The 13192-nt window shown below is 40.7% G+C and overlaps 1 protein-coding gene across 16 annotated transcripts in view; it reads left to right on the top strand.

The window, feature by feature from the left end:
* MYT1L (myelin transcription factor 1 like) overlaps nucleotides 1-13192 on the top strand; it is a 311356-nt gene that overhangs the window by 115294 nt on the left and 182870 nt on the right. Inside the window, exon 3 of one of the 16 annotated variants that reach the window (XM_085056762.1) lies at nucleotides 12137-12250. The exons of the other annotated variants lie outside the window; for them this stretch is intronic. The gene's annotated coding sequence lies outside the window, so the exon portion shown is untranslated. The remainder of the gene's footprint in view (nucleotides 1-12136; nucleotides 12251-13192) is intronic. 16 annotated transcript variants of the gene reach the window in all.

The following is a 13192-nucleotide window of genomic DNA, read 5'->3' as shown; positions in this document are numbered from 1 at the left end:
AGTGCCCAGGCCCTGTTTAGTTCAGTGGTGATGTCTGCAATGGAAGCTGCTGGCACGGTTAAACTGGCAAGAGCTGTAACTGTTAAACTGTTTGGATACCAATTAGCTGGATCTTTACAGGACCAACTGTAGAGTGGGGAGAATTGAGGGTAATCCTTTCAGTATGAGTGTCATCACCATAACAGTAGTGTTCTGGAATAAATACTATACCTCAAACACTGTAATGTTCAACTATGCCATATCTCCATTTGCTATTAGAAAAGTACACATTCAATGGCAGTTTCATATCTTTACTGTTCTTATTTCCTCACTACCTATGGCCAGTTCTCTTTCATAGAATTGCAACTACTGTTTATTAGCCAGTATTTTGTATGGATGTATGAAGTAAGTTTAACCAGTTTCTATACATAAAAAATGACTGCTTCTTTTTATTTTTTAGTCTTCCCTTGCTTCCAAGACAGACATTTCTGGGCTTAGATTGCAAACATACATAAGAAGAACTTTTCAGCTGCTTTCATCCTTATTCCAAAGCTATGAGACAGTTGGCAGCTCTAGCTAAGTAGAAGCTTTCCACTTCAGCAGTCCATTCAATGAAATAAAGCTGTAATTACCAAATGATTCAATACATTCTTCATCAGGAAAAAAGACAAGGTCTGTGGAACCTCATGGTTCAGAAGAAAATTTTCCAACATGAATATTCAATACCTTTACTTGGCCTCTGAGAGTGCATATATGTTTTAGTGTTGCAAGGCATACTTATCTTCACTCTACACCACTGCAACAATCACATGTAGAGGACTTGCAAGCACAAGGCTAAATCAGAGTCTATAGGACACCTGTGTTGCTTTCAAACCTTATACCAGAAAACGAAGGTATGTCCAAAGAAGAACATGGAATTTTTTTGTCCTAATTTTTCTTTTGGAAGCTCGATGGAAGTTACATTGGAATGTATTGTGATAGGGGCAGCAAGAGGATACAACCTGATTATTACACCTTCTTTTTTTAAGCTCTTAAGCTAATTACTTAGCTAGCTAATCACTTATTCTGATTCCGCACTCACTGAGGTGAGGACAAATTTATTTGGATGTTGATGCCAGTGAAGTGTATTTGTGTGTCATGCATCACAGTCACAGCCATGTCAAATTGAAGGCTTATCTGCCACTGGTAATAAGAAGGAGCCTCTATATAGCATATAGGGCTTTTGCAAGCTACCTGGGAAATTGTACACGTGGTTTTAGAATTAGAGAAGAGCAAAGACAATCTCCTTTGGAAATGATTTGTGGGAATCTGTTGCCACTAATAGAAAGCTTATAGTAAAACTTAAAAAGCAGGAGACTGAAACCCCATAGATATAGAGTAAGAAAAATCTCGTGTTAATATTCTTTTCATGACATAGTTTTTAATAATTCAGCTGTGAACATGAAGTTGATATTAATTTGTCTGTAAAAGGGTAGGATCTTAACTTGACCTGTGTGGAATCAAATCTCTGTGACTGATTAAGAGGAAAATGAGATTAATTGTTGGACCTAAATAATAAACACAAATCTTTGGGACATTCTCTTCCTGCTGGATATCTATTCTGAGCATGCTCAGTAGAAATTAGTGACATTAGTGATTCATAAAAGACAGGCTACTTAGAACAATGCTTTAAAACCTTCCACGTTAGTTTCAGGCTTGCAGTTCTTAAAATAGATTTCTGAAGTAATGCATTCTCAAATCAAACACCTGCCTTTTGTAAGACAGAAGGAGCTTTCCTGAGCATTGAAATACGCAAGAAGTACTTTCAATCGATGATACATTATTTCTGCTGATAGTGGAAACTGGTCCCTGAACACTTTTACAACAGGAATAGGAAATAGTGGATAATTCTGTTAAAATACCTTTTTAATAATGACTGTAATATATGTATTTCAATAATCTCTCTTTTAGTTCTAAACGTATTTCTGCTAACGTTTGCTTACTATTACCTACAAAATGGGTTTTTGCTGTTCTTCCTCTCCCTGGGGAGATTATTTTAAAGTTTAAATTAAAGTAGTTACACTGTTTATGTTTAGGCTTGATTTGAAAATCTGTTGGCCGTAGGAATGACTCCATCAAGAAATTAGGGACTTCTCCTGGAGACTGCGTTCATTGCCTGGGATGAGAGTAGACTCATATTTTATATAGAATATAGATAATTTAGTTTGATTATTTTTACCATACTTATGGCTTCCTAGCTTTACTGTGGTCTTCAGCCTGATAATCTCCCTGTAAAAACTATAAGCTTTTTAATTGCGCCACCGAAAGATAGTAAAATATTAAAGCAAAAGAAGAGTATTCTTTGAAACTTCACGTTATCTGTTAGTTAAGTTTTTTGCAGTTTCTCATTTTTAAGAGGCATGCAGAATGTGCAAGTCCGTTAAAATTACAAATCAATTCTTGCCCAGTGTTTGATCATTCTGAACTTGTGCCAATCCTTTGACATGGTTACTGAATGATCTGATCTGGAGGGAGTGAAGGAAACAAACACTTTCACTGTTGCTAGTTTCTGAGATGATGGGGAGATGAAGAATTCTTGTAGGGAAGCACTCCCTTTTACATACACTGGTCTTCCATCTCATAAAAGATATCTGCCTGCATGACTATTCATGGAAATATTTTTAAAATACCTTCTTTATCTTATTTGATGGCAGAAGATGAGTGGGAAAGAGAGAAAAAATCTTACTTTTTAATAAGAAATGCAGATGGAAATAATTGACTGGAGAGAGGTGTTTCTTAACCCTCTTTTTTTAGTCTTCATTTTTCCCTGTACATTTTTTATTCTTTGCCTTTCTTATTTATAAGCTTTTTTTTGCTTATGATGTAGCCATTACCCTCTCTTGCTCTCTAGCAGCAACTTAGAGTAAGAACGTACAATAAAAGATTTCCTTGGATTTAGCCAGGAATACACCTGCATGAACAACATCAACAGCAAACAATTATCATGGCCATTCTAAAATTCTCTAAAATCCATTGTAACTTGAAGTCAGATGGAGAGAATTTATCCCCATGGAAAAAGCATTTTTCCCAAGCTCTTCATAAATTTTGGCCTATTTTTTAAAAGACCCTGATAGCTGCAACTGTCATCATCTTTGACTGATTTACAAAACCCCAACAATTGCAGCTGGTAGCTTTTGAACTCTTCCCTTAGTTGTTAGATGGGAGCTAAGCTCTCTTGAAAATCTGGCATCAAGATAACAAGATTTTATAAAATATAAATTCTGAGTTGCAATTATGTAAGGATCTTTAGTTTCTGACTTCAAGGGTTATTTGTTAGTGTTTGGGACTGACATCTGTCTTGGAGAAAAGAAAGCTGGGAATGGCCTTATATAAAGGGAATTTCTGCTGAATAAATCAAAACTAAGCTTTTCCAGTCACAAGAACAACATTTCCCCAAAAAGGCTTTTCTTTTAAACAGGACTTCACTTCACTACTCCCCCACACCAAAAGAAACGTTTGAAATGTTTCCAAAAAAAGCAGGTGTATGCTAAAGGCTTCATACCATCAGCTTTTAGCATGTAAACTGTGTTCTCTCAATGAGACTAATCACATGATACTGAGCATAATAGTGATACTGGGACCCACTTGGGCTGGCAAAACTGAATAGAAATCAGACCAGTCACTTGGCTGGGACCTGTTCCAATTTTATTTTGGATGAAAATCAACTTTCTCTGTACCATTCCCTTCCGTTCTCTATCTATCCCCTCCAATCCTCTTCCTTCTGGAAAAAAGAGACTAATAATTCAATTGCTTATTTAATTACGTTTTTAGGCATCCAAAAGAGATTATTTGTCACCTACATTTTTTTCTTTTTCTTTTGGGCTACCTATTTCTATTTTTAATAGAAATTCTCTTCATCTCCATGCAGGACTGATTTCTGTAATCTGTTTTTACAAATGAGACTTAAGTTCGTAGGCTTCAGGACTTCTGGTGTTACCTTAAAACTAAGATATTTTGCTCTGTGTGAACTCAAGGTTACTGTGCTGGTGGCTTAAGTCTAGGGGTTGGCCATACTGTAAGCCCTAAAAGTCCTGTCTCATCTGCTGCTGACAGCTTTACCCTTCCACAGAGATTACTGCATCAGTGTGTTATGGTATGCATGTAATTGGAAGCGTTCAGCACTCGAGCAGGATGAAAGCTGCAATATAAATTATTATTATTATTCAGCATATTAACCCAGTATTAAAATATAGGGGGTGGCAATTTCAAATACAATATGGCAGAGAGACTTAAAAAACACATTTCCAGTCCATATCATTCATTAATGGGATTGTATCTTTAGACCTAACAGACAACTTTAAAAATGCTGGTGCATGTGGCAAGTATGAAATATGGCATGAAAGTGACTTATAATATATAAAGACTAGTGAGTTTGGAAAAGAGGTGTCCATGGACCAACCTTCCCACAACCCGCCCCAAATCCTGCAGCTTTGACATTTTCTGCTGTCTGGAAAATAATTCAAGAATAAGAGCACATCAAATGTAGAAAGAGGCTGATAACCCAAACTACAACAAAGTCTGCAGTAGGATACAGAAATGCAAACTTTGTCTATTAATGTGACAAAGTTCTGGGCAACAAGGAAGAAAAGAGTAAAACACACTATTCTTTTGACAGCCTGAAGATGTTGATCATGGCCGTAATGCATAATAACAGAGCTTATGATGTGGAAAATACTTTTCCATCCTCATGCCTTCTGATTTCTCTCTGTAGCAATTGGTCATTAGCAGATCCTAAATAGGGAGTAAACAAATTCATCTGTCAACAGAGGTTCTGATAGCCAGTGTCTTCAGATAATTTTGATTTACCAGAGGAAGAGAAGCTTTGCTCTAAGAGCTGATAAAAACCTGTTTGAATAAGGTTAGTCTTTGAGGAGGAGTACTACTAAGCTCTTGTCTAGGCCCCAAGGGCCTCACAGCCCTGGGAGCTCCTTCTGGCCTCTCCCCAAGCCCCCCTCTGCCCTGCCAATAGGCCCAACACAGGGGAACCTGATCCACAGGCACTGGAGCACCTTGCCCCTGTGGTGGGTGCTATGGGACATGCCCTTGCCACAACACCAGAACTTATCCCAAGAGTCTTCCACAGCTCCAAGCCCTGCAGGTCACTACAGCCAGCCTCCAGAGTGGGGGGTCATAGCCCTGCACCCGCAGTAATCTCTGAATCCAGAACCCTTCTGAGGTCGCTGACTGGGGTATGGGGATGTTTTAGTCAAGTGTCCCTAACCTTTGCTGCCTGTGTCTTAGCAGCTCTTGGTTCACAGTACTATCTTTAAGCTGGGTCATCCCTGAAATCCTGGCTTTCAGAACACTGTCAGAACTGTGTCAAAACATGGACTGTATCAGGAATAAATTCATAAACAAAGTAAGAAAATACAAATGCTAAACAGACATCATCCAGAAGCACTGCTGTAAGGATGGTCGCTGTACATACTGACTTGTAACAATATTTTGCTGATTGTGTGTTTAAGTCACCAGGCAGGTCTGAGCCTGGTGAGTCAAGGATGAATAACAGATACTGTGTTCCAAAAAGGTGTAAAATCTCAAAAATAATCTTTCTCTTTTGGGGCATGCAGAAGCCTTAGCACCTTGTTGTATTGAAGTTCCCATTCTAGGATTAGGAGATGTGGATCATGTTTGGGGTGGACAGCCTCACTGTTGTTTGCATACTTCAGTCTCTCACGTACGTGGCAATAGCAATGGACATTTTGCGCTGTTCTGTTCAGGATGTTTTGTGCAGATCCAGATGTGTAGATAAGCATGAATGTTGTTTAGTGCATCACAGGAAGTAGTATGCTGGACTGGGATTGATTTCCCACCCTTATGTGATAGCTGGTGTAAGAGGAATAAAACCCTAACATAGACTGCAGTAATTGCTGACATCTCACTGTTCATTAAGGAGGGGAGAGGCATCTTCCTTGTGTATGGTTGGGTTCATATGGTCCTGAAATCAGCCTAATTTATAATTGGGTAAAGCAGTGTGTCCCAAACTGCAGAAACAAACAGCAGAAAGACCCAAACTGGCCTGGAGATGCCAGGACCATGAGGTAAGGCATAAGACTTGTTTGAGAATGAACAAGTAGTAGTGGAAATACTGTGACTGGCACAACACTCCAGTGAATAAGTCTTGCTGAGCAGCCATCTCAGCTCAGTGATAAAGCTTCCCCACCACAGCTGGTCTGTTCAGATGGTGCTGCACACCTTTTAATTACCAGGTGTAGGCAATGCTATCCAGAGGGTGTGAGGTCAATGTACAAGGGAGTACCAAAAGGCATGATGTACTGGTTTTGGCGGGGATGGGATTAATTTTCTTCATAGCAGCTTGTATGGAACTATGTTTTGGATGTGTGATCACAATAGTGCCGTAAACACATTGGTGTTTTAGCTATAGCTCAGCAGTGCTTGCACAGCATCACGGCCTTTTGTGTTTCTCATGCTGCCTCACCAGCAAGTAAGCTGGGAGTACACAAGTAGTTGGGAGGGGACACAGCCAGGACGGCTGATCAAAGGGATATCCCACACCATATGGTGTCATGCTCAGCAATGAAAGTTGGAAGGGAAGTTTGCAAGGGCTGCTGTTGCTTTGGGAGCAGGCTGGTCATCAGTCAGCTGGTGGTGAGCAGTTGGGTTTCTTTGCATCCCCTGTTTTTCTTGGGTTTGTTTTTATTTGCTTAATTTTAATTTATTTATTACACTGTCTTTATCTCAACCTACAAGTTCTCTAACTTTTGTCCTTCCAATTCTCTCTGCCATCCATGTGGGAGAAGTGAGCAAGTGGCTGTGTAGCATTTAGCTGCCTACCAGGGTTAACCCACAACAGATGCCCAGTGTAGTCTGCACAGCATTATATATTTAAACATCAAGAGATAAATACAGAAGTTTCTAAAGCATGTTTCTATATGTACTCTGCTTTAGAATAAAGCCTAGTCTCTAAGCAGATAGCTAATGTTTACATTTGTGACTGCAAACACTGTGTACTTAAAATGCTGGGAGCTAAGGTTACTGTAGCCATGTATATTAATCCATAATTAATCCATGCTGCCAGACTGTTAATTTTTCATGGTTAGGAAGAGACTTTTCTGAGCAGTATGACTTTATCATTGTGGATATTTGAATTTTGTCTTCCTTTATTCATTTTCTCTTCTCCTGTCATGGACAGAGGGGATAATAGTTCCCATCTGGTGAGAAAGGTTTTTGTGCAATAATTGTTTGGTTTTTGCCAGCGTAAAATAAGAAGAGGTAGTAAAATAAAAATACAAGTATAACCACTAATAACTTTGTTGTGTGTTCTCATTTGAGTCCTTTAGGACCATCGTTACTTGTATTCTTCAGAACAAGCTGAAAGATTTCACAATTTTAATTTCAGTTCATTACAAAAATAACCCCAGACCTTTGCTTTCAATATTTACCTACATACTCTGAAAACTCTGTTACTGAATCTGAAGTGCTCCTATCTTAGAAGGGAACAAGAAAGTTCCCAGACTTCTGCAATTAGGGACTTCACTGAGTAAGAGCTGAAAGAAGTCTAGTAAAATCATCCAGTATGTTCCTGAAGCTGCCAGGCTGGGAAAAGAAGGCTGAAGTTACACTGCAATTGATCTGGGGCTGCAGCCAGACTGATACAGTTTTGAATAGCTTTGAGGCTGTTTTAAGTGATGTCTGAGACCAAGCGATGCTCTCATGTCAGAGAGACATGAATAACTTCCTGCTTTCTCAGCTAAATAGTGAGGAATTTTATTAAAGAGGAAAAAGTACAGCTTTATAAAAAAAATATAATTACTACCTAACAAAAAATGGGGAATATGTATTCAACTCTGTTTGATGTACAGTATTAACACATTGATTGGTGTCCTATTGTGCTATATGGACACAGAGCAGATAAATGCTACCTGCACAAATATATTGCTATCTGAAGAGACAAGATAGGAGTAAAATGAGGATAAAGGAAATGTCATTATTCCCTTGCTAAAGACAGGTGAGTAAGGAGTCCTGTGTTACTCCGACAGGTTGCATACAGCCCGAGGTTGACACTTGGAGGTTCCAGGTCTGCCTGCTGCCCTCACCACCACACAGCTCTGACTCTGCTGGAGGATGAGTGAGGGCTCCAGTTTCCCCTGCTGTCATGCTTTCTTGGCACCCCACGTGTGTCCAGTCACTTAACAGGCACAGCAGTTTTGAACTGATATAAAACATGGTCCAGCAAAGAGTAAGGTCTTCCATGTCTTACTTTATATTGTATATATTTCTAGTGCACCCATTAGTTTAGCTTGGTAACTGCTGTTGGAGCAGTAAAAGGAATTTATGCATTTGTTGTTGAATATGGTTAACTTTTCCTGGAGTGTGAGATTTTTAAATGAAGATTGAGCTGGTGAGAGGGGCACTATGCATTTTCATGTCCAAATCCAACCATGGGTAGCAGAAACTAAATTTTCTCTTCCAAAAGTGCTTACAAAGATAACTCTCAACTATTTACCAGGTGTGACTGAAGCAGTGCTGACTGAATTTTTCAGAGCTTCCAACAGTAGCCCAGTAAGCAGATTCTATCGTATTCAGCTCAGTTCAAAAAGGCATAATTTACATTTCAGTAATGTTACCTGTTTCAAAGCTGGTTAATGTTCATTAGAAAAATGTGCCATGCTGTGGAGATCATGACAGTCTACTGTGAGAGATATGTCTCTGTATGGTAGAAGGAAACAAGTTGAATCTAGTCCAAGAGCCTTGTCAGAAGTTGGAGTGACATGGAGGAGGAGCCTAATGGTCCTGGGCAGGAATAATGTGAATATCATTTAAGTATCTGTGTAATTTTCTATGAATTTCACTCTTCTTGCTCCAAGATAGATGAACTCTCAGCCTTTTCTGTGTCCCTGAGTGCACCAAATGTGTTGAGGCAGTTGTATTCTCTCTGCTCTCATTTTATATTAACCTATTTTGCATTAAACTAATATATTAATCTACTTCATATCACAATTACTGAAGAAACAGCACGTTAATCACAAGCTAGGCAAGGGCTGCAGAGAATGCCTCTTTGGCACTCCCTGTTCTCAGAGTGCCAGCCCTCTGATCCAGTTAAGCCTAAGAGCTCTATGTCAGCCATGCATCTAAGTGGTAACCAGGGGACACTTCCAAACCCGCCAGAGCCATCTTGTGGCATTTTGAGTAAAATTTGGGCTTACAGATGGAGCTGAGGTGTTCTACTGCTCTCCAAAACATGGAATCACAGAATCACAGAACAAGCTGAGTTGGAAGGGACCCACAAGGATCATGGAGTACAGCTCCTGGCCCTGCACAGGACACCTCAAGAGTCACACCATGTGCATGAGAGCATTGTCCAAATGCTTCTTGAACTCTGTCAGGCTTACTGCTGTGACTACTTTACTGGAGAGCCTGTTCCAGTGCCCAACCACACTCTGGGTGAAGAACCTTTTTTTCTAATGTCCAACCTAAACCTCCCTTGACACAACTTCAGGCCATTCCCTTGGGTTCTGTCCCTGTCACCACAGAGAAGAGATCAGTGTCTGTCCCTCCTGTTCCCCTCCTCTTCCCCTCAGGAGGAAGTTGTAACTGCAGTGAGGTCTCCTCTCCCCTCAGTCTCCTCTTTTCCAGGCTGTACAGACCAAATGACCTCAGCCACTCCTCACACAGCTTCGCCTCAAGGCCCTTCACCATCTTTGTTGCCCTCCTTTGGATGGTTTCTAATAGTTTATATCTTTTTTACATTGTGGTGCCCAAAAATGCACACTGGACTCAAGGTGAGGCTGCCCCAGGTCAGAGTAGAGCAGGACAATCTCCTCCCTTGCCCAGCTGGTGATGCTGTGCCTGATGCCCCTCAGGACACAGGTGGCCCTCCTGACTGCCAGGGCGCTGCTGACTCATGTTCCACTTGTCATTTTCTGGGACCCCCCAGGTCCCTTTCCGTGGCACTGCTTTCCAGCATCTCATTCCCCAGTCTGTCCATGTATCCGCGGTTGCCCCTCCCAAGTGCAGGATCTGACACTTTCCCTTGCTGAACTTCATACAGTTGATGATTGCCCAATCCTCTTAAGTTGTTGAGGTCTCTCTGCAGGGCCTCCATGTCCCTCGAGGGAGTCAATAGCTCCTCCCAGTTTTGTATTGTGTGTGAATTTTCTCAGTACACCCTCCAGTCTCATGTCCAAGTTGTTTATGAAGATGTTGAAGAGCACAGGGCCGAGTATGAAGCCCTGTGGACCCCATTAGTGACCCGTCACCAGTCTGATGTCACCCCAGTCACAATAACCCTTTGTGCCCAAACCCATGAGCCAGTTGTGCACCCATCACATGATGGATGGTGGTCATTTTATGCAGAAGGTTATTACGACAGTTTTTAAAGCTTTTCTGAAATCCCAAAAGATTACATCAGTTGGCTTCCCTTGGTCAGCTGTGTGGGTTATCTTGTCATAAACCGAAACCAGGTTTGACAAGCAGGGCTTTCCTCTCATGAAGCTGAACTGGCTGTGACCAGTGATTGTGTTGTCTTCCAGATGTTTTTCAATACCTCCCAGAATAATCATCCCCATAGCTTTACCAGGCACTGAAGTGAGACTGACAGGCCTGTAATTTCCAGGGTCATCATTCTTTCCTTTGTTGAAAACTGGGACAATATTTGCCAGTTTTAAGTCGGCTGGGACCCCTCTGGATTCCCAAGACCACTCAAAAAATCATCAAAAGAGATGACATCAGCTAGCTCTTTGTGAATTCTTGGATGAATATTGTCAGGTCTCATAGATTTGTGGGAATCCAGATAGAACAACAGATCCACACAATTTCAGGGTCGACTGGGAGTTATCATTCTTGCAGTCATGGTCCTACAGCTCAGGGCACTGAGACCCCCTTGGTCTGTCATCTGTGTTGAAGACAGAGGCAAAGAATGTGTTTAACACCTCTGCCTTGTCTATGTCCCTGTTTGTGAGGTGACCATCTACATCCTGCACTGAACAGATGTTATTTTTACACTGCTTATTGCCATCAATATATATGAAAAAAAAAAATCATTGTCCTCCACAGTTGTGTCACCTTGAACTCCAACAGAGCTTTGGCTCCATGAATTTTCTCCCTACAGTGGCAAGCAGCAGCTCTGTATTCTTCCCATGTCACCTGATCTTGTTTCCATTTGGCATATACCTTCCTTTTCTGCCTTACTTCAAGAAAAGAATCCTGTTCAGCCAAGTCAGCCTTCTGCCTCATCTGCTTGACTTAGGCCATTTGGGAATTGTGTGCTCCTGTGTCCTTCAGAGGTGATCTTTAAAAAGTGACCAGCACTGATGGACCCCATTACCTGCAAAAGCATTTTCCCAGGGAACTTTGCTCACTAGTTCCCTGAGCAGCCTGAATTCTGCTCTTCTCTTGTCCAGAACTGAAGATTCACTGGCACTTTTCCGCCTGTCAGCAGAGATTTTAAACTCAGTTGCTTCATGGTCGCTGTGGCCAAGATGGATGCTCCACTCGGCTCATGAGATCCTCTCTGTTGACAAGCAGCAGATCAAGAAGGGTATCTTTCCGAGTTGGCTTCCTTAGGGCCTGTTCCATAAAGTTGTCATCCTGATTTTTTAGGAATCTTCTGGCCTGTATTTTACCAGCTGTGTGATGCTCCCTGTCAATTTCTGACAAGTCGAAGTCACCCATAAGGCCAAGAGCAGTTGACTTGGAAGCTCCTCAAAGAATAAATTCATTGGTGTCATTGTCCTGACTGGGAGGTCTGTAGTGGACTCCCACAATGACATCCACATTATTTGTTGTCCCCTTCATTCTTACCCAGAGGCTCTAAACTGCCTATGCTAACTGTGAGCTCTATACATTCTAATCCTTGTATCACATATGGTGCCACCCCTCTGCCTCTTCTGCCCTGCCTATCCCTCCTGAAGAATCTGGAGCCATCCAACAGGGCACGCCAGTCACAGTTTGTGCCTCATGCTGTGTGCATAAGCATAGAAACATTTCAGATGTGTTACTCTGTAGTATTTTATGATGTTTTATGATGCCTTTTGTGAATTTAATTTTGAGACCTTACTTCACAGTTTTTAATTTATTTTATTGTTGTTGTTGTTATCTAGAAAACCAGCAAGGTCAGGGTTAAAACTAACTTCGATAAGGGCTGTTTTTGTCTTAGGAAGCCTGTATGAAATGGTGGATAAGGCCCTAGGAGACCACATATACACTCAATTTCTGTATTTGATTTCCTGTATAAAATCAGGAAATTGTGTTGTCTTTAACATTGATTAAGGTAAGTTTAAGCTGAATTACTTTCTCAAATCAGTAGGGTATTCTTCAAGAAGTTAGCACTATTGCTGACATAATTTTGGAAGGACTTTCTTATGCTGCCTTTGGAAATCTTTCTAAGCAAACCTGGATTCATTTTCTAGTGCTGTCACTCAGTACCCAGTACTCAATACCCATGTGTCCAGGATAAAGGCTGGAAAACCTTTTTATTGCTGTTTGTGAAAAGTACAGGTTTTATGTTGATGCAAGTGACTAAAAAGCCTTCTGAGTTTGGGTCTGAAAAGCATTTTGCCAAATTGTAAGCGCAAAGTAGTTAGAAACAAAAGGAAAACGGTACATTTGTGCCAACAGGAATTTCGGCCTTGGTAAGCAATCACTTGAATCAAAGGTGTCTTGTCACTGGCAAAAATACCCAAGTTCAAGTTTGAAGGTATAGGAATAGAACCAATTCCTTTTTATATGTAGAAGTTAACTGCTGCTGTTACATTAACAGGCCACATCTTATCAGCAAATGTCTTCCTTCATAGTTCTCACTTGTATATTACCGGTAAGATGGTCCAGCTATATACCAAAGTATTTGTCTCCAAGAAAATTATATTGTGTCTGCAATGTGCTCAGATTTGCTTGGATATGAGATAAAATCATGCATTTGTGACATAAGAGCTCGATACATTGTCATATCAAGTCAGTATGATCTATTGCATTGTAAATGCTTCATTTTCTATATTCTCTGGGTTAATAGAATGTACTCAGATTGAAGGATTTGTTAGAATCATAGAATCATCAAATACATGCCAGCAGCATTTGGGGCCATGAGCTTAGAATGTTCTGTATTATCGATATCTTCATTTGGTCAGTGAATTCTAGAAGTACAAAAACTGAGAGGTGAAATGGTTGGTGTAGGAGACTGTTGAATCCATGGTTTCATATGCCAGCAGTAGTTTAT

The sequence above is a fragment of the Lichenostomus cassidix genome, chromosome 3 (assembly GCF_008360975.1).
Source record: "Lichenostomus cassidix isolate B80296 chromosome 3, HeHo_3.0, whole genome shotgun sequence".
Taxonomy (NCBI): Eukaryota; Metazoa; Chordata; class Aves; order Passeriformes; family Meliphagidae; genus Lichenostomus; species Lichenostomus cassidix.
This window is presented reverse-complemented; position numbering and strand designations above follow the sequence as displayed.